At 46.4% G+C, this 25,306-nt stretch overlaps 1 protein-coding gene across 1 annotated transcript in view; it reads right to left on the reverse strand.

The window, feature by feature from the left end:
• ITM2B (integral membrane protein 2B) overlaps nt 1-25,306 on the reverse strand; it is a 476,795-nt gene that overhangs the window by 354,840 nt on the left and 96,649 nt on the right. The gene's annotated exons all lie outside the window — the stretch shown is intronic.

The raw sequence follows: 25,306 nt of genomic DNA on the forward strand, positions 1-25,306 counted from the left end.
GATAGGATCCCTTGCAGTACAGCAGTGGCAAAACCTGCTCGGGATCTGGAATACAGAGGTAAATTATAATGCTTGGCAAATGTATGCACGGAGGTCCAAGTAGCCGCCTCAATAATGTCCTTGGTTGCCACTCCTCGTAAGAAGGCTGTGGTAGTGGCTGTTGCCCTTGTCGAATGAGGCCTTATGTTCTGTGGAATTGGTTTTCCATGAAAGGAGTAACAGAATCGTATGCAATTTCCTATCCATTTGGAGATTGTCTGTTTGGAAATCGCTTTTCCTTCCCTTCCTGTTGCATAGGCTACAAACAGCTGGTCAGTTTTTCTGTTACTTTTGTTCTGTCCAGGTAGTAGCGTAGCTGTCTATGTACATCCAAGGTATGCAGCATTCTTTCCCTCTGTTTTGTGGGTTTGGGAAGAAGGTAGGTAGGTGGATTGCCTGGTTTAAAGACACTCTGGATACCACCTTAGGCATAAATGTAGGATTAGTCCTCATGGACACTCTATCTTGGTGGAAGATTAGGAAGGGTTGTACTGCCATTAGGGCCTGAAGTTCAGAAAGCCTTCTTGCTGAGGTTATTGCCAGTAGGAAAGCAGTTTTCCACGATAGATGCTGCAGGTCTGCTGTTGCTGCTGGTTCAAAAGGTGCGAGTGTCAACTTTTCCAGCACAAAGTTCAAATCCCAAGCTGGCAATGGTGGTTTCCTAGGAGGTTTTACATTCTTGATCCCTCTGAGGAACTGCCTGAGTAAAGGATGTGAAAAGACAGGTGGATCAAAGCTGTATTCTGCTGAAATAGCTGATGCATGTATCTTGATGGAGGAATAGGACAGGCCTGTATGTAGAAGCTCTGCCAAATACTCCAGAATGTTAGCAATGTCTATATTGGACACATCTTTTCCTCTTTCAGCACTCCAAATGACAAACCTTTTCCATTTTCCTGCATAGTTCCTTCTTGAAGGTCTGCGGGCTTCAAGGATAATGTCTTTAACCCTTTGGGAAAGCTCTGGATTAGTTGCTACTATGTGATGTTCCATGCAGTCAGTTGCAAAGTTTTTAGGTTTGGATGCATGATGCTGTAGTTGTTCTGGGTTAACATCAAAGGCATCAGGGGTATTGGCCATATTTTGTCCCGAGACATGCTCCTCAGCAATGGGTACCAGTGTTGTCTTGGCCAGTTTGGAGCTATCAGGGTTATCCTTGGACGTTCCTCCTAGATTTTTAGTAATACCTTGTGTATCAAGGGAAGAGGTGGGAATGCATATGCTGTCAGACCTTTCCAGCTGAAGGAGAGCGAGTCCACTTTCCAAGCAAGTGGGTGGAACGTCCTTGTGCAGAATTTTTTGAGCTGGTGATTGAGAGGGGAAGCGAATAGATCTATCTGTGGCATTCCCCATTTCTTTGAGATGGCCTTGAAGATGTTCGGGTGTAGCATCCATTCGTGAGCATCCGAGGTGGTTCTGCTTAACATATCTGCTAGAGTATTCTCCTTTCCTGGTACGAACATTGCCTGTAACTGGATGTTGTAGCTGAGTGCCAGGTTCCAAAGGTCCAAAGTCATTCTGCATAGGGGGTATGAATGAGTGCCTCCCTGTTTGTTGATGTACCACATGACTGTGGTGTTGTCTGTCCTTATCATCAAATGTCCTGCTTTGAGGAATGGTCTGAATTTTTGGATTGCCAGCTTTACTGCCAGCATTTCCTTTAGGTTGATGTGCAAATGGAGCTGGTCCTGAGCCCACAATCCTTGTACGCATTTGTCCAGCATGTGAGCCCCCCATCCTAGGTCTGAGGCGTCTGTTGTGATGGTTTGGCTTGCTTGATAGTTGTGGAAAGGTAGGCCTGGATTTGACTGGCATGCTTGAGCCCACCATAGGAACTCCTGTTTTAGGCATGGGATTAGAGGAATTTCTGCTTCTAGGCTGTGCCTGTGTTGGGACCATAAATTCTTTAGGTACCACTGTAGTTTTCTCATATGTAGTCTGGCATGTGGAACCAAGATTATGCAGGATGCCATGAAGCCCAAGGCCTGTAGAACTTTTCTTGCTGTTAGCTTGTTCTGTTTTGTTAGTGCCAAGAAGTAAAGAGGGAGTTCTTTTGTTTTTCTGCAGTTAGGAATGCCATTTGTTTTACTGTGTCCAATTCCGCCCAAGAATGTCCTTGTTTGGGATGGTATCAGCCTTGACTTTTGTAAATTGACTGCGTATCCCAGTGCTTGTAGCAAGTAAATGACCCTTTGTAAATCTGTTGTCAGCTTGCTTTTGTTGTCCCCCTGTAGCAGACAGTCGTCCAGGTATGGATAAATTTGGATTCCCTGTAGTCTGCAGTGAGCGATTACTGATGCCAGGCATTTTGTGAATACTCTGGGCGCAGTAGATAAGCCAAAGGGCAATGCTGAGAATTGATAGTGCTCTGATCCTGCAAGGAATCTGAGGTATCTTCTGCAAATTGGTCGTATGGGGACGTGCAGGTATGCCTCCTTGAGATCTAGAGTTACCAGCCAGCACTCCTTGCCCAGCATGGGAAGAAGTTGCTGGAGGGTCAGCATTTTGAATTTTGGGACAATGATGTATGTAAGATGGACAGGTCGAGAATAGGTCTCCAGGTTTTTTCCTTTCTTGGAACTAGGAATAGTCTGGAGTAGAATCCTTTGCCTTGTTCTGTTATTGGCACTTTTTCCACAGCTCTCATCTTTGTTAGTTGCATTATCTGCTGTAGAGCTTCTGTTTTTTGATTTGGAGGCAGGTTTGGCATTCCTCTTTTGACTGGTAAAGTGTGGAAGTGGAACCGGTATCCTTGGTCTACGGTTTGCAGAATCCACTTGTCTTTTGTGATATAGTGCCAGTTTTTCGAAAATAAGGTTAATTTTCCGCCTAATGGTGCTGCTATTTGTTCCCTGGTAGGCGGAGTTAGCATCAAGTCACTGTGCTGTTGTAGTGGCAGTGGCTGTGTCTGTGCCTCTGTTATTACCTTGCCACTGTCGTCCTCTGTAGGCACCCCCTCTGGATTGATTTCTGCCTCTGGGATGTCTATTCCTGCCCCTTTGGGATTTTGTGGAGTCAGGAAAGGACCAATTTTTGGCAGGCCAGTTCCTGCTAAACCTTGGGGGTTGAACCTGCAAGAAATCTTTAACTGTTTGTACAGATTTTGCCTTTTCTTCCATTTTCTTCATTACCTGCTGGGCAGGTGTACCAAACAAACTGGCCTTATCCATAGGTGCATCTAATAACTTAGCTTTAACATGATCCCGTAAGACCTGTTCCTTCAGCCATGCATGTCTTCTTATCACTGTGCCAGTCATGGCTGATCTAAATGAAGCCTCCAGTGCATCATAGCCACATTTTAAAGAATGGTTACTAACCTGTTGTATGTTATTTACCATTTCTAATATATATTTCTTATCTATAGAGTCATCAGAGGATAGCTTTTTAGTTAACTGATCAAGCATAAACTCTTGGTATTGTATCATGTGAAACTGACAATTTAAAGCTCTAGCTGAGAGAGTAGCAGAGGTGTAAACCTTTTGCCCCATCTGTCTAAAGACCTGGCTTCCCTTTGAGAAGGAATAGGGTTTTTTGCTGTAGTCGAGGCTGCTGCCTTAGGCCCCTGGGATATGGTTTCGGGGTCTGCGAGTGGGGCCTTGTATAAGTGGTGATGAGTGTCTGGAACCCTGTAAAATCTGTCTGGTTTGACAGGGGCTGGAGGTAAGGAATCTGGTGCAGTGCAGACATCATTAAATGCATCGTCCACAACAGAGAGGACAGGAGGTATAGCTAAAGGCCTGTGTTGTGGTAGGTGCAGAAAGGTCCTAAGTCTTTTCTGGAATCTGAGAAATCCTGTTCCTGCCATTGGAATTGTTCTCATGGCATGTAAGGTTTCCCCAAAGGAGAATTCTTCTGGTGGAGAAGCAGCTGGAATGGATTCTTCAGCATCTGAGTCTTCATAATTGGAGAAATGAGCCTCTGGCTGGTCTGCAATATCAGAGTCCTCAGCGAATCATCAGAGGACACAGGCTCGGGGGCTCTGCTCTAGGTCTCTTTCTGGGGCTGAGAGGCCCTGTCTGGGTGAGATTGAGATCCCCTAATTAAGGATATTAAATCCTCTGCCAGAGTAAGTATTTGTGAACTAGAAGTGGGCCTAGTAGAGGGGGGCTTAACAGGCACTGATTTAGTAGATTTGGCTGCTTTAGCCCTGGCAAAGGCCTTAATAGACATGGCTGCAGGAGGCCTAGCAGCACCACGTGCTGGGGTAGAGACATCCAAAGGGATGGTGTCTGATAAGTCACTAGTAACCACTGTAGGTAAGATTTCTGAGGCCGTTTCAAGTAAGGTAGCAGGAGCCTCAGTAGTAGTCATTGATTCAGCTGTGCTTTGATCAGTTTTCGGTTTCGCCGAAACCGAGACACTCGCGTTTGCTTAACCATGGTTTCGCCGAAACCGCGGACCGCGAGTGTCGGTCTTTTCTTTGCGTTTTTAACAATCTGGGTAGTTGGAGGATCCGACGGCATAATGTACGCAAAATCTGAGCCGAAAAACTGTTCAGCAAACTCCGACCGACGCCTAAGCGTTCGTCGGTTGAATGAGGCACAGGCTGACCAGGCTGCTACGTCGTGGCCTGGGCCTAAACAAGGCAAACAGTAAGAGTGGAAATCTTTATGAGGTATTTGTTTCCCACAAGTTAAACAGTTATTGACTTTTTCTGACATCGGCTGAGGCAAGAAAGAGTCCCCACGGGTACTTCGCTTAGAAGTCTTCGAAGTAGTATTCGGAAGTAGTAATCTCTGGATCTGACCGACCGGCACTTGCAAACAGCTTCTGCTTCGGGCGCCACGCGGCAAGAAAGACTGAGGAAAATGGCGTCGGCTGATGCCTTTATACCCGAAGACCAACAGAGATGACGTCGGGTGAAGTGCGACATCAGCCGAAGCCGGACCCGGACTTTGGAATCCGGCCGACCGAAGGGCTGCCTGGCGACAGGACAACCCAGTTGTTATGACTGCAGATGCATCCATGAAGGACATCCCTGACTGCAGTTGCATATCTATCGGACATCTACATTTATGGTAGGTACAAAACTGTACTATGTCCTTCAAGAATGCAACTGCAGTCCTTACATATGGGTTGAATACCATAGCCAAGCTGGGGGTGGGTAGGTTCTAAGATAAGGATGGTGTAGCTAAAATGCCCTGCAGGACTGCCGAAGCAAAGCCTGCTCGGGATCTGGAATATAAAGGTAGGTTGTAGTGCTTGGAAAATGTATGCACGGAGCTCCATGTAGCAGCTTCTAGGATGTCCTTTGTAGCCACCCCTCTTAGGAAGGCTGTGGAGGTGGCTGTAGCTCTGGTGGAGTGTGGCCTGATATTGGCTGGCACACCATTTCCATGGAAAGAATAACAGAATCTGATGCAATGTCCAATCCATTTTGAAATTGTTTGTTTGGAAATTGCCTTTCCTTGCACTCCAGGAGCGTATGCTACAAATAGTTGGTCAGACTTTGTTGGCTTTTGTTCTGTCCAAGTAGTAGCGTAGTTGTCTGTGAATGTCCAAAGTGTGCAGCAGCTTTTCCCCTTTATTTTGAGGATTGGGGAAGAAAGTAGGCAGGTGAATTGCTTGATTTAGAGACACCCTGGATATCACTTTTGGCATAAAAGAAGGATTGGTTCTTAAAGAAACCCTGTCCTGATGGAAAATGAGGAATGGAGGTACTGCCATGAGAGCCTCTATCTCCGAAACTCTTCTTGCTGAGGTAATTGCCAACAGGAAAACTGTTTTCCAGGAAAGAAATTGCAATTCTGAAGATGCTGCTGGTTCAAAAGGAGGAAGAGTTAATTTTTCCAAGACGAAATTGAGGTCCCCATGCAGGCACTGGTGGTTTTCTGGGAGGTTTGATATTCTTTATCCCTCTTAGAAATTGTCTTAGCAAAGGATGTGAAAACACAGGTGGATCAGTGTTGTATTTTGCTGAAATTGCTGAAGCGTGTATTTTTATGGAAGAATAGGAAAGTCCATTATGCAGCATGTCTGCCAAGTATTCCAATATCTGTGGGATGCTCATTACTGATGCATCCTGTCCCCTGTTGGTATTCCAGATGTTGAATCTCTTCCATTTGGCTGAATAAGTCTTTCTGGTGGAAGGTCTGCGTGCTTCCAATAATATCTGTTGAACTTCCTTGGAGAGAGAGAGATATGGGGAGAAATCATGGGACCCTCCAAGCTGTCAGCTGCAGAGTTTGCAGGTTGGGATGAACCGTCCTGCAATTGTGCTGAGTCGAGTGGAGGCCATTGAGGCAGGGGCCACGGCTTGGTGCAAGTTATGCTCCTTAGTAATGGATACCAGTGCTGCCTTGGCCAATCTGGAGCTATGAAGATGCCCTTCGGTTGCTCTGCTTTGATCTTCAGTAACCCCTCTTGTCATTAATGGTAGAGGTGGGAATGCATAGATTGTTAGGGAGTTCCAGCTGAATGAGAGAGCATCTATTCTCCAGGCTTGTGGATGGTGTGTCCTCGAGCAGAACTTTTTCAGATGATGATTCAGGTGGGAGGCAAAGAGATCTATGTCCGGCCTCACCCGTGTGTAAGTTATGTGTGCAAAAATGTCTGGATGCAACATCCATTCGTGCGGATCCAGGATGTTTCTGCTTAGACTGTCTGCCAGAATATTGTCCCAACAAACTGGGATTGCAGCTGTATGTTCAGTTTCAGGGACTTTCCCCAAAGAGTCATTGTTAGTCTGCAAAGGGGGTATATGAATGAGTACCCCCCTGCTTGTTTATGTACCACATAACAGTGGTGTTTGTCTATTTGTAGATGACCTTGTTGAAGATATTTTCCGAAGGCCTCGATTGCATGCATTACTGCTAACATCTCTTTTTGATTGATGTGCAGATGTACTTCCTGGGTAGTCCATTGCCCTTGAATACATCTGCCCTCCATGTGCTCCCCCCATCCATGGTCTGAGGCGTCTGTTGTAATGGTTTGGCTTGTTTGAGGTTTGTTGAAAGGCATACCTTTGTTTAACTGGCTTGCTTGGGCCCACCACAAAAATTCCCTTTGCAGACATGGGATGAGTGGGATAACTGCTTCTAAGTTGTGGCTGTGTTGAGACCATAAACTTTTGAGGTACCACTGCAGCTTTCTCATGTGTAGTCTTGCCAGTGGAATCAGTAGAATGCAAGATGCCATGAAACCCAGGGCCTGCAGGATTTTCCTTGCAGTCATCTGGGTGAGTTTTGCTAGGCTTTTGAAGTAATGTGGTAATTGTTCTTGCTTCTCTTCTGTGAGGTAAGCCATTTGTGATTCTGTGTCTAGTGTGGCTCCTAGAAAAATTATTTGTTGGGATGGCAGTAGTCTTGATTTTTGTAAGTTGACTGTGTATCCCAAAGCCTGTAGTAAGTGAATGACATAATTCAAGTTTTTTGTCAAGGGTTGCTTGCTGTCCGCTTGTATAAGGCAGTCGTCCAGGTAAGGGTATATATGTATCCCCTAGAGTCTGCAGTGTGCAATTACTGATGCCAGGCATTTCGTAAATACTCTGTGCGTAGTAGATAAGCCAAAAGGCAATGCTGAGAATTGATAATGCTCTGACCCTGCAAGAAATCTGAGGTATCTTCTGCAGCTGTGTCTTATTGGGACATGCAGGTATGCCTCCTTGAGGTCCAGAGTAACCAGCCAAGACCCCTTGCCCAGCATGGGAAGGAGTTGCTGTAGCGTCAGCATTTTGAATTTTGGTACAATGAGAAAAGTGTTTAGAGCGGACAAGTCCAGTATAGGTCTCCGTTGCTTTTCTTTTCTTGGAACAAGGAACAGTCTTGAGTAAAATCCCTGGCCTTGTTCCTGAGGAGGAACCTTTTCTATTGCTTTGATTTGTCTCAGCTTTGAAATTTGTTTGAATGCCTCTGCCCTTTGATTTTGTGGCAGGTTTGGCATGCCTTGTCTTGTTGGTAAAGTATGGAAGTGGAACCTGTAGCCTTGGTCTATTATGTCCAGAATCCATTTGTCCTTTGTTAAAATGTGCCAATTTTTTGAAAATAAGGATAATTTTCCGCCTAAAGGTGCTTCTCTTTGAGCCTTGGTCGGCGGTGTCAAAGTCAAGTCATTGTGATTGTCCCTGTGGAGCAGGGGTAGTCCCTGCGCTACCTCTCTGATTAGTCAGTTGCCATTGGCGTCCCCTGTAGTAGCCTCTGTATTGCCCTCTTCCTCGGGCACGCCTGTTTTTTCCCCTTTGAAACTTGTCAGTGTCCGGAAAGGACCAGTTCTTAGAAGGCCAATTCCTGCTGAACCTAGGTGGCTGAACCTAGAGGAAATCCTTGACTGTTTGCACTGATTTAGCCTTTTCCTCGATTGATTTCAACACATCCCGAGCATTAGCACCAAATAGCTTGTGTTTTTCCAGAGGTGCATCTAGAAGCTTTGCTTTAACATGATCTGGCAATGCCTGTTCTTTCAACCATGCATGTCTACGTATGACCGCCCCTGTCATAGCTGCCCTACATGAAGCTTCCAATGCATCATAACCACACTGAAGAAAATGATTGCTAACCTGCTGTGTGTTATGGACCAAATCCTGCAAGGCCTTTCTATCTAAAGGCTCAGGAGAGGCTAACTTTTTCTGTAAATCATCCATCAAGAAATCCTGAAACATATGAAAAAGGCAATTAAGGGCCCTCATGGCAAGTGTGGTTGAGGTATAAACTTTTTTGCCCCACCTCTCCAGGGACCTAGCTTCCCTGTCTGAGGGCAAAGGATTTTTGGCCGTGGATGTGGCCACCCCTTTGGGCCCCTGGGAAATTGTTTCTAGATCAACAGAATGGGCCTTAAAGAAATGTTTGTGAGTTTCAGGAACCCTGTAGTATCTGTCCGGCTTGACAGGAGCAGGGGGAAGAGAATCAGGCGAAGCACTCGAATCTGAGTACACATCATCCAGTACATCTAGCACTGGAGGGATAGCTAAAGGCCTATATTGGGGAAGTTTAAGGAAGGTACGAAGCCGTTTCCTGGAGTCGGAGAATTCCTGGCCTTGCCACTGAAAATGCTCTCTCATGGAGTGGAGAATTTCCCCAAAAGAAATATCCTCAGGAGGAGAGGCAGAGGGAATAAATTCTTCCGCATCAGAATCCTCGTAGGCCTGGAAGGACTCTTCCTGGGTATCTGAGTGATCAGAGTCACCAGAGGCTTCATCTGAAGAAAGGGTGTCTGTATGCTCAACCCTGGGCCTTTTGTCAGAAGGTGGCTGAGAACCTCTGCCAGGATGGGCCTGGGAGCCTCTGATTAAAGAAATTAAATCTGCAGCTAAAGTCATGATTTGTTTATCAGTAGTGGGCTGAGGCAAAGCTTTAGGTGGGTGAGACTTAGCCTGGCTAGCAGCCTTAGTACGTGTGTAGGCCTTGATAGACATAGGGGGCCTAGCTGCCTCATGTGCTGGAGTAACCTTGTCCACCGGTATGGTCTCAGGCAAATCTTGGGCTTCAGTTTCTGGAGGAAAGTCAACAACCGGCACCGGCGCAGGCTCCGGGGCCGGAGTGATCGGTAAAGCGATGTCGGCGGTCCGGAGCGGTGGAACAACCACCTCAGAAGAGACCGATGCACTCGTGGTAGTTTTTGGCGTGGTGTCGGTGGAAGTCGCGGGCCGAGAATGTCTGTCCCGGTCCTTACATTTTTTTGGAAATATGAGGTGTCGGTTGTTCCGACGGCATGGTATAAGAGTATTTATCGCCAAAAAAGTCTTCAGCAAACTCTGCCCGGCGCCTGAGTGTGCGCTTATTGAAGCAAGCACAGGCCGAGACATCGTGGTCTGGGCCAAGGCAGGGAAGGCAGTAAGAATGGAAGTCCTTATGAGGTATTTGTTTACCACAAGACAAACAGTTATTAACTTTTTCAGTTTTTTCTGACATCGGCTGAGGCAAGAAAAAGATCCCCAATGGGGTACTTGGCTTTTTGATGACTTCAGATACGTAAAACACAGGAGCTGACCGACCGGCACTTGCGAACTGCTTCTGCTTCGGGCACCGCACGGCAAGAAAGACTGAGGAAGATGGCGTCGGCTGATGCTTTTATACCCCAGCCGCTCTGACGTCGGGGAGGAGGTGACATCAGCCGACGCTGGACCCAGACTTTGGAATCCGGCCGACTGAGGGCTGCCTGAGGCAGGACAACCCATATGTAAGGACTGCAGTTGCATTCTTGAAGGACATCTGGAGTCTGAGTATCCGACGACATAATACAATTAAATGTTTTGCCAAAATAATGCTGGGCAAACTCCGCCCGACGCTTAATAGTGCGTTTGTTGAATGTAGAACAAAAACGACAGACAGAGATGTCGTGGTCTGGGCCTAAACAAGGAATATAGAGGGAATGGAAATCCTTATGCGGTATTTGCTTCCCACAAGAAATACAATTATTAACTTTGTCTGACATCGGTCTGAGGCAAGAAAAGTTTCCCTAACGGGGTACTTAGCTTTCAAGAAGACTTCGGTTGCAAAATTTTCGTAATTTCAGGAGCTGGCCGACCGGCACTTGCGAACTGCTTCGGGCACCGCGCGGCAAGAAAGACTGAAGAAAATGGTGTCGGCTGGTTCTTTTATACCCCTGTCACACTGACATCAGGGAAGAAGCGACGACAACCGACACCGGACCTAGACTTTGGAATTCGGCCGACCGAGGACCCGCCTGACGGCAGGAGAACCCATCTGTTATGACTGCAGCTGTAGGCACGATGAACATCAAAGGGACATCCGATTATCATTTGGTCGCTGTTCAACCACCAATTGAGATCCTTCTTGCAAAGATTCGTTAGTTGGATCTCGTGTGACGTGGGCAGACGTTGGTAAGACCATTGTGCGAAGAGTAGCCACTGGAGTATTCGCATGTGCATTCAACATAATGGAACTGCTATCAGTGTGGCTGCCATTGTGCCTAAAAACTGCAGTATTTGTGACGCAGGAGCTTTGTTCTGGGCTAAGAGGCTGGACAGCTGATTTTTTTAGAGATACGATACTTGACTGGGGCAACGTGATCCTTGCACTGACTGTGTCCAGTTCTGCCCCTATAAATGTAATATGCTGCGAGGGTGACAACGCAGATTTTTCGAAGTTTAGGGTTATACCCATCTGGGAACAAAGATTTATGGTGTAGTCTCTTGCTTGTATTAGTCGATGCCTGGAGGTGGCGGTGAGGAGCCAGTCGTCCAGATATGGAAACACCCGGAATCCCAATCGTCTCAGGTGAGCCGTGACCACTGCCATACATGGGGGCTTTGGTGAGACCAAAGGGCAGGGCTCTGAATTGGTAATGACTGGCTCCCAGCCGGAAATGCAGGTGATCTCTGGATGCTCTGTCCATTTTGATGTGGTAGTAAGCATCCTTGAGATCTACAGAGCACATCCAATCGCCCGTTGCTAAGAACGGGAGAATTGATTGCAGCGTGACCATCCGTAACTTCTTCTTGACGAAGGTGTTGAGCTTGCTGACGTCTAGTATGGGCATCCAGTCCCCAGTTTTCTTTGGAACTAAAAAGAACCTTGAGTAAGTTCCAGATCCTATTTGGTCCACCGGGACTGGCTGGATGACTTTTGTCTAGTAGGTTTTGAATTTCTATGGCTGCTAGTTCTCCCAGACTGGGTGGAACGTCTGGGATCCTTGTACCCATGGGGGGGGGGGGGGGGGTTTGTAAAGGGAATGTAGTAACCTCTGGCAATGATGCTTTTTACCCAAGAATCCGTTGTAATGCTTAGCCAGGCGTTTGGGTATAAAGCCAAGTGACCCCCGACTGCCTCCAGAGTAGGACAGCTGTGCTTCCTTTCAGGAACGCTGATAGGGCCTTCCCAGAGAACTGTTCCCTGTCACCCTGGTTTTGCAGACCGCCTCTGCCGTTTGGATGGCGTCTTCCATTTTTGCCCCCTCCTCTGCCTCTAGAGTGGGTATCAGTAGGTGTGTTTTGGAAGGCTCCTTGGGGTTTCCGGAACCACATTTTCCCACTTTGTTGCCCTTTAGGGTACAGTCTAGATGGAGTGGAAAAACAGACTCCGATGGCAGAGTCTTTCCTTCTTGTTCACACCTAGTAAGTGTCTCCTTAACTTTGGGTCCGAACAAGGCATCCATCGAATGGGGTGTTGACAAAGGAAGATTTAAAGGCTTCCGCAAAGGAGCAAAGGCGCATTCTAGGACAGTCTCCGAAGAGCTATCGCTGAGCCTGCCGCCCTACTCAATCCATCGGCAGCATAAGAAATGAGTCGCACGGATGAGTTTACTATGGAATTGAGGGGGCTGAGTTGTGCAGTCACCTTCTCAGAAACTGAATCAGCTGTGTTACCCTGGAGAGCATCTCCTAGCTCTTTGAGATCTCGTTGAAGACAGGTAAAATGCGTCAGGTAGTTGAGCGATCTCATGGAGAATGCCGCAGAACTAAATATGCATTTCCCATACCCGTCTATAGTCCTAGAATCTCTATTAGGAGGATGGACAGCAGAAGAGGTTTCCGACATCTCTTTCTTGGTGGCCGCCGCCACCACCATGGCATCAACCGGGACTCCTTTTGTTAGAAAGGCCTTATCAGTAGGGGAAGTAATGAACTTGTTGGGCCTCCGAGGGACCGGTTCCATTGAATCGGGGGACTCCCACGCCCTTTGAGCAACCAGCTCCATCAGTTCATCGAAGGGTGGAGTAACCCATGAGGTGAATGGTTGAGATTCAAAGGCCTTCCAGGAGGACCGACTCGTCCTCAGTAGGGGCAAGGGACTGCCAATCCCCCCTCTGCCTTAAGATTTCCAATATGTCTGCAAACGAGACATCTTCTGAGGGGGATCGTGGGGACCCTTCTGATTCCTCCAAGTTGGTATCAGATGTCAGGGATTCCTGTGGGGAATCCAAGTGCCTCCTCTTGCACAATCTCTTCCTAGGTACTTCATCGATGGGAGCGTCCGGTGAAGTGGATACCTGAGGCCCTGGATCTCGACGCTTGGTGGGGATCTGTGGGGAAGAGGTAGAACGAGGCCCTTTAGGGGGAGGGGAAGACAGATCCGAGGAGGTAGTGGTCTTAGCAGACATGACCTTCCTCATGGCATCAAAGGCACCAGAATCTCAGTCCGAGAAGTCCGTCAGCTCCGAAGAGGCCGGCAGCTCTCCCCAAGCAGAGATCCCCCGCTCCAATCCAGAGGACGGGGCTGAGGCCACCTGCGCCAAAGCCCCGAGTGGAAGGGTCGGAACTGAGGTATCGGTTCGACCCCCCCCCCCCCCCCGGAGCCAACGAGGGACTGTCGGCCCAGAGATTCCCCGGTCGGAACAGAGGAGATCAAGGTCGATGGAGCCGAGGGAGGTGGATCGAACCTCGGCTCCGAAGGATCTACCAACATCGGTTCCGCCTGCCCCGGCTCTGAAAGCTCGATTGGCTTCGGAGAAGGAGGTGGAGAAGTTATGGCTGGGGTTTCAGGCTTCTAAACAGAGTGGCTCGAAGCAGACAGTTTTTGGCCAGAACCGGGTTCTCTAATAACCTCTTGACCACTCGGTCCAGATCCACATCGGAAAGCCTCGAAGAATGCATCGACGGATGTGTCGAAGGAGCCGAAGATGGAACTGATTGAAGAATTGGAGACTGAGGAGTCTCCAATATTGGTTCCACAACTGGGCTCCGAGGTAGAGAATCGATACACAGCTCCAAGGCCTGTGGAGCTGATGCACGAACTATACCAGAGGAACTCTGAGCCGATGACTTGGGCTCCGAGGATCCCTTGGAAGACTTCGACCCCTTCGAAGCCTTGGAAGAGAGGTCAGCCTAGTCTAAGGTAGCCTGAAAATCAGGCTTCAGGAGTCCTCTATCTACCAGCTTCATCCACCTTTCCAAGAGAACTCTGGCACTAAAGGAGTGGCAGATAGAGCACACCTCTTGTAGGTGCACAGAAACTAAACAGTAGACGCAGGTGGAGTGGTTGTCTGTGACAGACATCTTCTGACCACACTGACACCTTTTAAACCCTGACTTTTGTTTCTCAGACATTTTAAATAATTCAGGTCCCTGAATTTTGGTCTAAGAAAAATTGTTACTTTTTAACTACAACACAGTAGTATTAACCAAGTTCCTACAGAATATATATACATATATATATATATATATATATATATATATATATATATATGTGTGTGTATATATCTATAAACACTATCTAATATTAAACGACTCACACTAGATATATAAAGCACACAAGATTATATAGGAAGATAACACACAAACACAATAGCTGACAGAGCCCTGTCACGCCTAAGAAGAGAGGCCTAAAGCCCTGAAGAAAAACGTTTTAGAAATACTGAACAAGTTATACTAACAGGCAAAAAACCTTAATACTATCAAGAAGGTTGAAATGTAAGTAATACTAATTTTAAAGACAAAAATCCTAATGTAAGAAATTTTAAATCACTGGCCCGAGCTTCCTCCGACAAGCTGTTGGATCCGTTGCAGCAGCAAACTAGATCTGGGGATTCACAGTAGAGCATCATGGGATATGCACTGGGTCTCTAGCTTCTCAGAGTTTCCGCTTGAAAGCGGCCATTTCGGAGCAGAGGGATCGGCTCCGACCCACTTGTAAGAACAAAACGGTGAGATAGAACAACTTCACATCAATACATACAGGGGAGGAATGAGGTTTAAAAGAAGGCAGGATTTGAATGAGCAATGTAAATTTTTGACTGATCATGACTGGGTAAGATAACTGATGTATAATGTTTGCAGCTAAAATTACGTCAATATGGTCTGTGATGTAAAACACTTGCAGCTAAGACTATGTCAATAGGGTTTTTCATTGACGTAAACATATGGCTGCCTGTGTCGTAAGTGATTTAATAAAGATGTTTCTTGTTTAAGAAAAAAAAAAAGGTTCAAATGGGGATAAAAAGCCCGAAGCATATTTAAATCCCAGGGAAGAGTCATAACTTTTAATGGAGGTCTAAGCAAAAAAAAAGCTCCTTTGAGAAAGGCCTTGCATAATTTAGGAAGAGGCGAATGTAGAGTTATTTTCACCCATGTGGAAATTAGAAATGGCAGCCAAATGAACTAATGGTTGAAAAATTAGCTCCTTCATTAAAGATTGAAGCTAAACATTTGAGGATTGCAAGCACAGGTACTGAAAATGGTCCAGATCTTTATTGAGGACCCAGAAGATAAATCTTTTCCATTTACTCTTATAAGTCCTTCTAGAAGTACCTTTAAGAGAAGGCAGAAAAAAGTACAGTTTGTGTACACTTACCATAAATGTAGATGTTAGAGTGTCTTCACTGTTGCAGTCATGACTGCAGGGTTCTCCCCTGCCGGCAGGCAGTCCTCGGTCGGCCAGAATCCCAAAGTCTGGGTCCGGCGTCGGCTGTTCAGCCATGCTCCCTGACGTCAGAGCGCCAGGAGTACAAATCGGACAGCAGATGCCATGTTCTCCAGTTTTTCTTGCCACAGATGTCAGAAGTTCCAAAATGAGTAAGGACACATACCCTTTGCAAATACACCTCAGAAGAAGGGTGAAAAAAGGAACCACACAAAAGAAAAAATAAGAGGGGACAGGAGGGAGGGAAAAGTACAGTTTTGTACCTACCATAAATGTAGATGTCCGAACTGGATAGCATCTGCAGTCATAACAAATGGGTTGTCCTGTCGTCAGGCAGCCCTTCGGTCGGCCGGATTCCAAAGTCTGGGTCCGGCTGATGTCGCACTTCACCCGACGTCATCTCTGCTGGTCTTCGGGTATAAAGGCATCGGCCGACACCATTTTCCTCAGTGTTTCTTGCCCCAGATGCCAGTTGCCCTCTTGGAAAGCTAAATTTTGGATAAATGCCAATGTTTCCAAAAAAGTAGAAGGCAAACACAAAAATAAGCATGTATGTACATATATACAAACAAATACACCATAAGAGACTCCCCCCCCCCCCAGCTAGCTATTAGGAGGGTAAATACCCTAGCAGTACCACAGAGGGGAAGGAGGGTGGGTAATCCTGACTGCAGATGCTATCCAGTTCGGACATCTACATTTATGGTAGGTACAAAACTGTACTATGTCCTTCATGGATGCATCTGCAGTCATAACAAATGGGTAGAATACCATAGCCAAACTAGGGGTGGAGGAAGAAAAATTATGGTGTAGTTAGGATCCCTTGCAGTACAGCGGTGGCAAACCCTACTCGGGATCTAGAGTATAGAGGTAAATTATAATGCTTGGCAAATGTATGCACGGAGGTCCAAGTAGCCGCCTCAATAATGTCCTTGGTTGCCACTCCTCGTAAGAAAGCTGTGGTAGTGGCTGTAGCCCTTGTAGAATGAGGTCTTATGTTCTGTGGAATTGGTTTTCCATGGTAGGAGTAACAGAATCTTATGCAATTTCCTATCCATTTGGAGATTGTCTGTTTGGAAATTGCTTTACCTTCCCTTCCTGTTGCATAGGCTACTAAAATCTGGTCAGTTTGTCTGTTACCTTTGGTTCTGTCCAGGTAGTAGCGTAACTGCCTATGTACATCCAAGGTATGCAGCAGTCTTTCCCCCCTGTTCTGTGGATTGGGAAAGAAGGTAGGTAGGTGGATTGCCTGGTTTAAAGACACTCTAGATACCACCTTAGGCATAAATGTAGGATTAGTTCTCATGGACACCCTATCTTGATGGAAGATTAGGAAGGGTTGCACTGCCATTAAGGCCTGTAGTTCCGAAGCCCTCCTTGCTGAAGTAATTGCCAGTAGGAAAGCAGTTTTCCATGATAGGTGTTGCAGATCTGCTGTTGCTGCTGGTTCAAACGGAGGGAGTGTCAACTTTTCTAGCACAAAGTTCAAGTCCCATGCTGGTAATGGTGGTTTCCTAGGAGGTTTTACATTCTTGATCCCTCTGAGGAACTGCCAGAGTAGAGGATGCGAAAAGACAGGTGGATCGAAGCTGTATTCTGCTGAAATAGCTGATGCATGTATCTTGATGGAGGAATAGGACAGGCCTGTATGTAGAAGCTCTGCCAAGTACTCCAGGATGTTAGCAATATCTATGTTCGACACATCTTTTCCTCTTTCAGTAATCCAAATGACAAACCTTTTCCATTTTCCTGCATAGTTCCTTCTTGTTGAAGGTCTGCGGGCTTCAAGGATAATGTCTTTAACTCTTTGGGATAGGTCTGGGTTAGTTGCTGCTATGTGATGTTCCAGGCAGTCAGTTGCAAGGTTTTTAGGTTTGGATGCATGATGTTGTAGTTGTTCTGAGTTAAAATCAAAGGCATCAGGGGTATTGACCACATTCTCCCCAGAGACATGCTCCTCAGCAATGGGTACCAGTGCTGTCTTGGCCAATTCGGAGCTATCAGGATTATCCTTGGATGTTCCTCTTTGATTTTCAGTAGTACCTTGTGCATCAAGGGAAGAGGTGGAAATGCATATGCTGTCAGGCCTTTCCAACTGAAGGATAGAGAGTCCACCTTCCATGCAAGTGGGTGGTATGTCCTTGTGCAGAATTTTTTGAGCTGGTGATCGAGTGGGGATGCGAATAGGTCTATTTGTGGCATTCCCCATTTCTTTGTGATGGCCTTGAAGATGTCCGGGTGTAGCATCCATTCGTGAGCATCCGAGGTGGTTCTGCTTAACATGTCTGCTAGGGTGTTCTCTTTTCCGGCACAAATATTGCCTGTAACTGGATGTTGTAGCTCAGAGCCAGACTCCAAAGGTCCAGAGTCATTCTGCATAGGGGGTATGAATGAGTGCCTCCCTGTTTGTTGATGTACCACATGACTGTGGTGTTGTCTGTCCTTATCATTAAATGGCCTTCTTTGAGGAATGGTCTGAATTTCTGGATTGCTAGTTTTACTGCCAGCATTTCTTTTTGGTTTATGTGCAGGTGCAGCTGGTCTTGAGTCCACAATCCTTGTATGCATTTGTCCAACATGTGCGCCCCCCCAGCCTAGGTCTGAGGCGTCCGTCGTGATGGTTTGGCTTGCTTGAAAGTTGTGGAATGGTAAGCCTGGGTTTGACTGGCATGCTTGAGCCCACCATAGGAACTCCTGTTTTAGGCATGGGATTAGTGGGATTTCGGTTTCTAAGCTGTGCCTGTGTTGAGACCATAAATTCTTTAGGTACCACTGTAGCTTTCTCATATGCAGTCTGGCATGTGGGACCAAGATTATGCATGATGCCATGAAGCCCAAGGCCTGCAGAACTTTTCTTGCTGTTAGTTTGTTCTGCTTTGTTAATGCCAAGAAGTAAAGAGGGAGTTGTTTTTGTTTTTCTGAAGTTAGGAATGCCATTTGTTTTACTGTGTCCAATTCCGCACCCAAGAATGTTCTTGTTTGGGATGGTATCAGCCTTGACTTTTGTAAATTGACTGTGTATCCCAGGGCTTGTAGTAAGCAAATGACCCTCTGTAAATCTGTTGTCAGCTTGCTTTTGTTGTCCGCTTGTAACAGGCAGTCGTCCAGGTATGGATAAATTTGGATTCCCTGTAGTCTGCAGTGAGCGATTACTGATGCCAGGCATTTTGTGAATACTCTGGGCGCAGTAGATAAGCCAAAGGGCAATGCTGAGAATTGATAATGCTCTGATCCTGCAAGAAATCTGAGGTATCTTCTGCAATTTGGTCATATGGGGACGTGCAGGTATGCCTCCTTGAGATCTAGAGTTACCAGCCAAGACTCCTTGCCCAGCATGGGAAGAAGTTGCTGTAGGGTCAGCATTTTGAATTTTGGAACAATGAGGAATGTGTTTAAAGCGGACAGGTCGAGAATAGGTCTCCATTTGCTTTCTTTTCTTGGTACCAGGAAGAGTCTGGAGTAAAATCCTGTCCTTGCTCCATAGATGGTACCTTTTCCACAGCTCTCATCCTTAATAATTGAGTTATTTGTTTTAGAGCTTCTGCCTTTTGATTTGGAGGTAGGTTTGGCATTCCTCTCTTCCCTGGTAGAGTATGGAAGTGAAACCTGTAACCTTGGTCTATTGTCTGCAAAATCCACTTGTCTCTTGTGATGTAATGCCAGTTTACTGAAAATAAAGCTAGCTTCCCGCCCAAGGGTGCTTCTAGTTGTTCCCTGGTAGGCGGTGCTAGAGCCAAGTCACTGTGACTGTCCTGTAGTAGTGGTGGTGGCTGTGTCTGTGGCTGCACCTCGCTGGTTGTTACCCTGCCACTGGCGTCCCCTGTAGGCACCCCTGGATTGACTTCTGCCTCTTGAACGCCTATTCCTGCCTCTCTGAGCTCTGGAGGTGTCTGGAAAAGACCAATTCTTGGAGGGCCAATTACTGCTAAACCTTGGAGGTTGGACCTGTAAGAAATCTTTCACTGTTTGGACAGATTTTGCCTTCTCTTCCATCTTCTTAAGCACCTGTTGTGCAGGAGAGCCAAACAAATTGATCTTGTCCATGGGAGCATCTAGTAGTTTTGATTTAACATGGTCTGGTAAGGCCTGCTCTTTTAACCATGCATGCCTTCTGATAACTGTGCCAGTCATGGCTGATCTAAAGGAAGCCTCCAGTGCATCATAGCCGCATTTTAAGGAATGGTTACTGACTTGCTGAATGTTATGTACCATTTCCTGAACAGATTTTTTGTCTATTGGTTCATCCGAGGACAGCTTTTTGGTTAACTGGTCTAGCATAAATTCTTGATACTGGATCATGTGGAACTGACAGTTCAAGGCCCTAGCTGAAAGAGTAGCAGAAGTGTAAACTTTTTTACCCCATCTCTCTAAGGACCTGGATTCCCTTTCAGAGGGGAGGGGTTTTTTGGCAGAGGTAGCTGCTACGGCCTTAGGACCCTGGGAGATAGTCTCGGGATCTGCAAAAGGAGCCTTATACAAATGGTAATGCGTGTCCGGGACCCTGTAGTACCTATCGGGCTTAGCAGGGGCCGGAGGCAGTGAATCAGGAGCAGTACAAGCATCATTAAATGCATCATCTACAACAGAGAGAACCGGAGGTATGGCTAAAGGCCTATGTTGTGGTAAATGCAGAAAAGTTCTAAGCCTTTTTCTGGAGTCTGAAAAATCCTGGCCCTGCCACTGAAATTGTTCCCTCATAGCATGCAAGGTTTCCCCAAAGGAAAATTCCTCAGGCGGAGAGGCAGAAGGAATGGACTCTTCAGCATCAGAGTCTTCATAAGGGAAGAAAGAAGCCTCTGGAGGGTTTGTATTATCTGAATCATCAGAGGAATCATCCGTAGAAACTGGCTCAGGGGGCTCTGCTCTAGGCCTCTTCTCTGGAGGTGGGTGAGAGGCCCTGTCTGGGTGAGGTTGGGATCCCCGGATTAAAGAAATGAGATCCTCTGCTAGACTAAGCATTTGTGAACTAGAGCTAGGCCTGTGAGAGGGGGTCTTAGCAGGCACAGATTTAGTAGTTTTAGCTGCTTTAGCCCTGGCAAAGGCCTTAATGGACATGGATGCAGGTGGCCTAGCAGCCCCACGTGCAGGGGTAGAGATATCCAAGGGGATAGTGTCAGATAATTCCTGAGAAACTGCAAGAGCAGGAGGGATTTCAGAGGCCGATTCCACCAGGTTGGAAGAGGCCTCGGTAGGAGGTAAGTTTTCGGCTGTAGAAGAACCGCTTGCTCGGTTTCAGCCGAAACCGATACACTCGCGGTTGGCTTAACCGCGGTTTCGGCCGAAACCGCGAGTGTCGGTACTTTTCCTTGCGTTTTTTAGATATTTGCGTAGTCGGAGGATCCAACGGCATAATGTAAGCAAAATCGGAGCCGAAAAACTCCTCAGCAAATTCCGACAGACGTCTAAGCGTCCGTCGGTTAAAAGAAGCACAGGCTAGACAAGCTACTACGTTGTGGTCTGGGCCTAAACAAGGTAAGCAGTACGAGTGGAAATCTTTATGAGGTATTTGTTTCCCACAAGTTAAACAGTTATTCACTTTTTCTGACATCGGCTGAGGCAAGAGAGAGTCCCCAACGGGGTACTTAGCTTTTTAGAAGTCTTCGGTAGAAGTATTCGGTAGTAGTAATCTCTGGTTCTGACCGACCGGCACTTGCGAACAGCTTCTGCTTCGGGCACCATGCGGCAAGAAAGACTGAGGAAAATGGCGTCGGCTGATGCCTTTATACCCGAATAACTGCAGCTATGACGTCGGGTGAAGTGCGACACCAGCCGAGGCCAGACCCAGACTTTGGAATCCGGCCGACCGAAGGGCTGCCTGACGACAGGACAACCCATTTGTAAGGACTGCAGATGCATCCTTGAAGGACATCAAACAATTGCGCTGATTTCCTGATGTCCTTGGTTCTGTCCAGGTAAAAACGTAGTTGCGTAGTTGTCTGTGTATATTCAAGGAATGTAAGATCCTTTCCCCTTTATTTTGAAGAGTGGGGAAAAAAGTTGGCAAGTGAATAGTTTGATTTAAAGCCACTTTGGAAACCACCTTAGGCATGAAAGTAGGATTAGTCCTTAAAGACACCCTGCCTTGATGAAAAATAATATAAGGTTCCACAGCCATAAGAGCTTGCAACTCTGAAACCCTCCTGGCAGTGGTCAGAGCTAACAGGATGGCTGTCTTCCAAGATAAAAACTTGATGTCAGATGAGGCAACAGGCTCAAAAGGAGGTAAGGTGAGCTTTTCCAAAACATAGTTGAGATCCCACGCAGGAATGGGAGGAGATCTAGGGGGACTTAAGTTCTTAGCTCCTCTGAGAAATTGTCTCATGAGCTGATGGGAAAAGATAGGAGGGTCTGTATTATAATGAGCAGAAATAGCAGAGGCATGTATCTTTATGGAAGAGAGAGAGACCCTTATGTAAGAGGTTTGACAGGTAAAGGAAAATCTGAGGAATGTTAGGAATAAGAGGATCAGAATCCTGAGCCTGCATCCAGGAACAAAATCTTTTCCATTTTCCTGCATAAGATTTTCTAGTGCTAGGACGTCTGGCTTCTAAAATGACATCCATAACCTGCTTGGGTAGGAGAGAATGAATCAAAGATCCTGGATTAACCAAGCCGCCAGGCTGAGAGTCTTGACATGGGAGTGTAGAATCTGACCCTGGTGTTGGGACAGAAGGTTCGGAATCTGTGGGCTTGTCCTGCTTGATCTTTAGTAATACCCGTGGAAGAAGAGGAAGAGGCAGAAAGGCATATCCCGAGAGGTTTCTCCAACTGAAAGATAGAGCATCCACTTTCCAAGCTTGATTGTGTAAAGTCCTGGTGCAAAAAATTTGTAGTTGATTGAGGTGGGATGCAAAGAGGTCTATGTGAGGACATCCCCAGACTGCTGTAATCATCTTGAATATTTTGGTGTCCAACATCCATTCGTGTGGATCCAAAAGGTTTCTGCTCAGACTGTCTGCCAGGAATTTTGCTTCCCTGGTAGAAACTGTGCTTGAAGGTCCAGATTGTAAACTACAGCTGAGCTCCAAAGATCCATGGCTAGTCTGCAAAGGGGGTAGGAATGAGATCCCCCTTGCTTGTTTATGTACCACATAACTGTGGTGTTGTCTGTCCGTATCAGTAGTTGTCCTGGTTGTAGAAGATTCCTGAAGGCCAATAGAGCTTTCTGAACGGCTAACATTTCCTTTAAATTGATAGGCAGGTGCTTCTGATCCTTTGTCCAAAGGCCCTGTAGACAGCTGCCCCGAAAATGGGCTCCCCATGCATAATCTGAGGCGTCCGTGGTTAGTATCCGAGTGGCAGGAGGCAGGCAGAAGGGTTTTCCTTTGTTTACAGTACATGCCTTGGACCACGAAAGGAATTCCTTTTGAAGACAAGGCAGGACGGAGATCAGTATGTCTAGACTGTGGCAACGCTGAGACCATACACTTTTTAGGTACCACTGCATTTTCCTCATATGTAGTCTTGCATATGGTACGAGAAGGATGCAGGAGGCCATGTAACCCAGAGCCTGCAGGAATCTCCTTGCAGATAGCAGAGTTAAAATTGCCAGAGTTTTGAAAGTTGAAGCCAGCTGTAATTGTTTTTCGTATGTCAGAAATGCCATCTGGGTTGTTGTGTTTAGAGAAGCGCCCAGAAAAATTATCTGTTGTGAGGGTGTCAAATTTGACTTTTTTATGTTTACAGTGAATCCCAGGAACTTTGAGAAGATTCTGAACAAACTGTAGATGCTGGAGTAAGACATCCTTGCTGTCTCCCTGAATAAGACAGTTGTCCAGATAAGGGTAAATTTGAATTCCCTTGAGTCTGCAATAAGCTACTACTGGACCCAGGCACTTGAAGACCCTGAGCGCAGTAGACAATCCAAAGGGCAGCGCAGAGAATTGGTAGTGCCTCGATCCTGCCTTGAACTGGAGGTATTTTCTGCGTTCCTGTCTGATGGGAATGTGTAAATATGCTTCTTTTAAATCCAAAGTTACCATCCATGCATTTTTGGTCAGCATTGGCAGTAGCTGCTGTAGAGTAAGCATCTTGAATTTTGGTATCTCTAGAAAAGTTTTCAAGACTGACAGATCCAGAATGAGTCTCCATGAATTTTGCTTCCTGAGGACTAGAAAGAGCCTTGAGTAAAAACCTTGTCCCATCTCTGAAAGTGGAACTAGTTCTATGGCTTTCATAGCCAAGAGAGCTTCCACCTGGTTTAATGCCACCGACCATTGATGTTTTGGAAGATCTGGCCATCCGCTTGGCCTTGGTGGGGTATGAAAATGGAATTTGTAACCTCTTGAAACCACATCCAGAACCCACTTGTCTTGGGTTATAAGAGTCCAATTTAGGTGAAAAAGAGAGAGTTTTCCTCCGAGAGGGGCTTCCAGGCAAGACGTTCCTGCAGCCCAGAGGGAGTCAATGAGTTTGTTTTCTATGAGCTTGCGACCTGTCTTCTCCTCCCCTAGGGGTGGAAGCAGTCCACTGTCTTGGTCTATAAGAGGCTTGCGTTTGAGGCCTACCTCGGGGGCGTCTATATCTACCCCTCTGAGGCCTGTCTGAATTGGGAAAAGACCAATTTTTTGTAGGCCAATTCCTGCTAAATCTGGGTGGCTGTACTTGTAAGAAGTCTTTTAACTGTTTGCATGGACTTAGCCTTGTCCTCCATCTTTTTAATCACCTCTTCAGCTTTAGATCCAAATAAAACATTATGCTGAACAGGAGCATCCAATAATTTAGCCTTTACCTGATCTGGCAGATTTTGTTCCTTTAACCATGCATGCCTTCTAATTACTGTGCCAGAGGCAGCAGCCCTACAAGAAGCCTCCAAGGCATCAAATCCACAGTGTAAACCATGTTTCCCAACTTGTTCAGTGGCATGCAATAAGTCATGTAAGTTCCTTATCTGCACAGGCGGAAATGGAAGATAGCTTTTGCTTTAAAACAGACAGGAGAAATTGCTGGTATTTCAGCATATGAAACTGACAGTTTAAAGCCCTAATAGATAAAGTAGCAGAAGTGTACACTTTTTTGCCCCATCTTTCTAAAGATCTGGAATCCTTCTCAGTGGGAATGGGGTTTTTAGCAGAAGTGGCCTTAACGCCCTTAGGACCCTGAGAAATGGTTTCAGGGTCAGCAGTAGGGTTCTTGAATAAAAAACGGTGGGAATCAGGAACCCTATAGTATCTGTCTGGCTTAACAGGAGCTGGAGGAAAAGTGTCAGGAGTTAAGTTAGCCTCCGAAAAAGCATCATCCACAATATCCAAAATAGGAGGAATAGCCAGAGGCCTATGTTGGGGAAGAAGAAGAAAATCCCTTAATCTTTTCTTAGATTACGAGTACTCCTGTCTTTCCCAGTGGAAATGTTCCCTCATTTCATGCAAAGTTTTCCCAAAAGAGAAATCCTCAGGGGGAGAAGCTGAAGGAATGGATTCCTCAGCATCAGAATCCTCATAAGGAGGGAAAGAATATTCCTGGTCAGAATAATAAGAAACAGAAGCCTGATCAGAGGAGTCATAATAAACTTCCTGCCTTGGCCTTTTATCTGGAGGGGGATGTGAACCCCTAATCAAGTCCTCCGCCATTTTAAGTAACCGTTTCTGAGACTTGGGAGCCAGATCAGAAGAGGCCTGGGTAGCAGTCTTTGATTTGGAAGGAGTCTTTGCCTTAGTCTTTGGCTTTGCCTTTATAAGAAGCTGAGTAGGCCTGAAAACCCCTTTGGAAGCCGGTACCTGCACAGCGGCTCCGGACCCATCCGAAGGAGTATTGTCCGAAGGTCCAACTGAAATATTCAAAGGCCTAGTTGGCTCCTCATGGGAGTCCGTTTCGGCTATCTGTTCCAAAATGGCCGACGACAGGGGCTGCAAAAGCGCCTCACTGACTATGGCCGAACCTGAAGCTGGCTCTGCTTGTGCGATATTGTCTGATTTGGACCTTGGAGGCCTGTCTTTGTCCTTGCGTCGTTTGTGAACTCCGGTAGCCGGAACCATATCAGACGACATTTTGTAATTAAAACACCTACCGAAGTA

The sequence above is a fragment of the Protopterus annectens genome, chromosome 5.part1 (assembly GCF_019279795.1).
Source record: "Protopterus annectens isolate FY-2018-M chromosome 5.part1, PAN1.0, whole genome shotgun sequence".
NCBI lineage: Eukaryota > Metazoa > Chordata > Ceratodontiformes > Protopteridae > Protopterus > Protopterus annectens.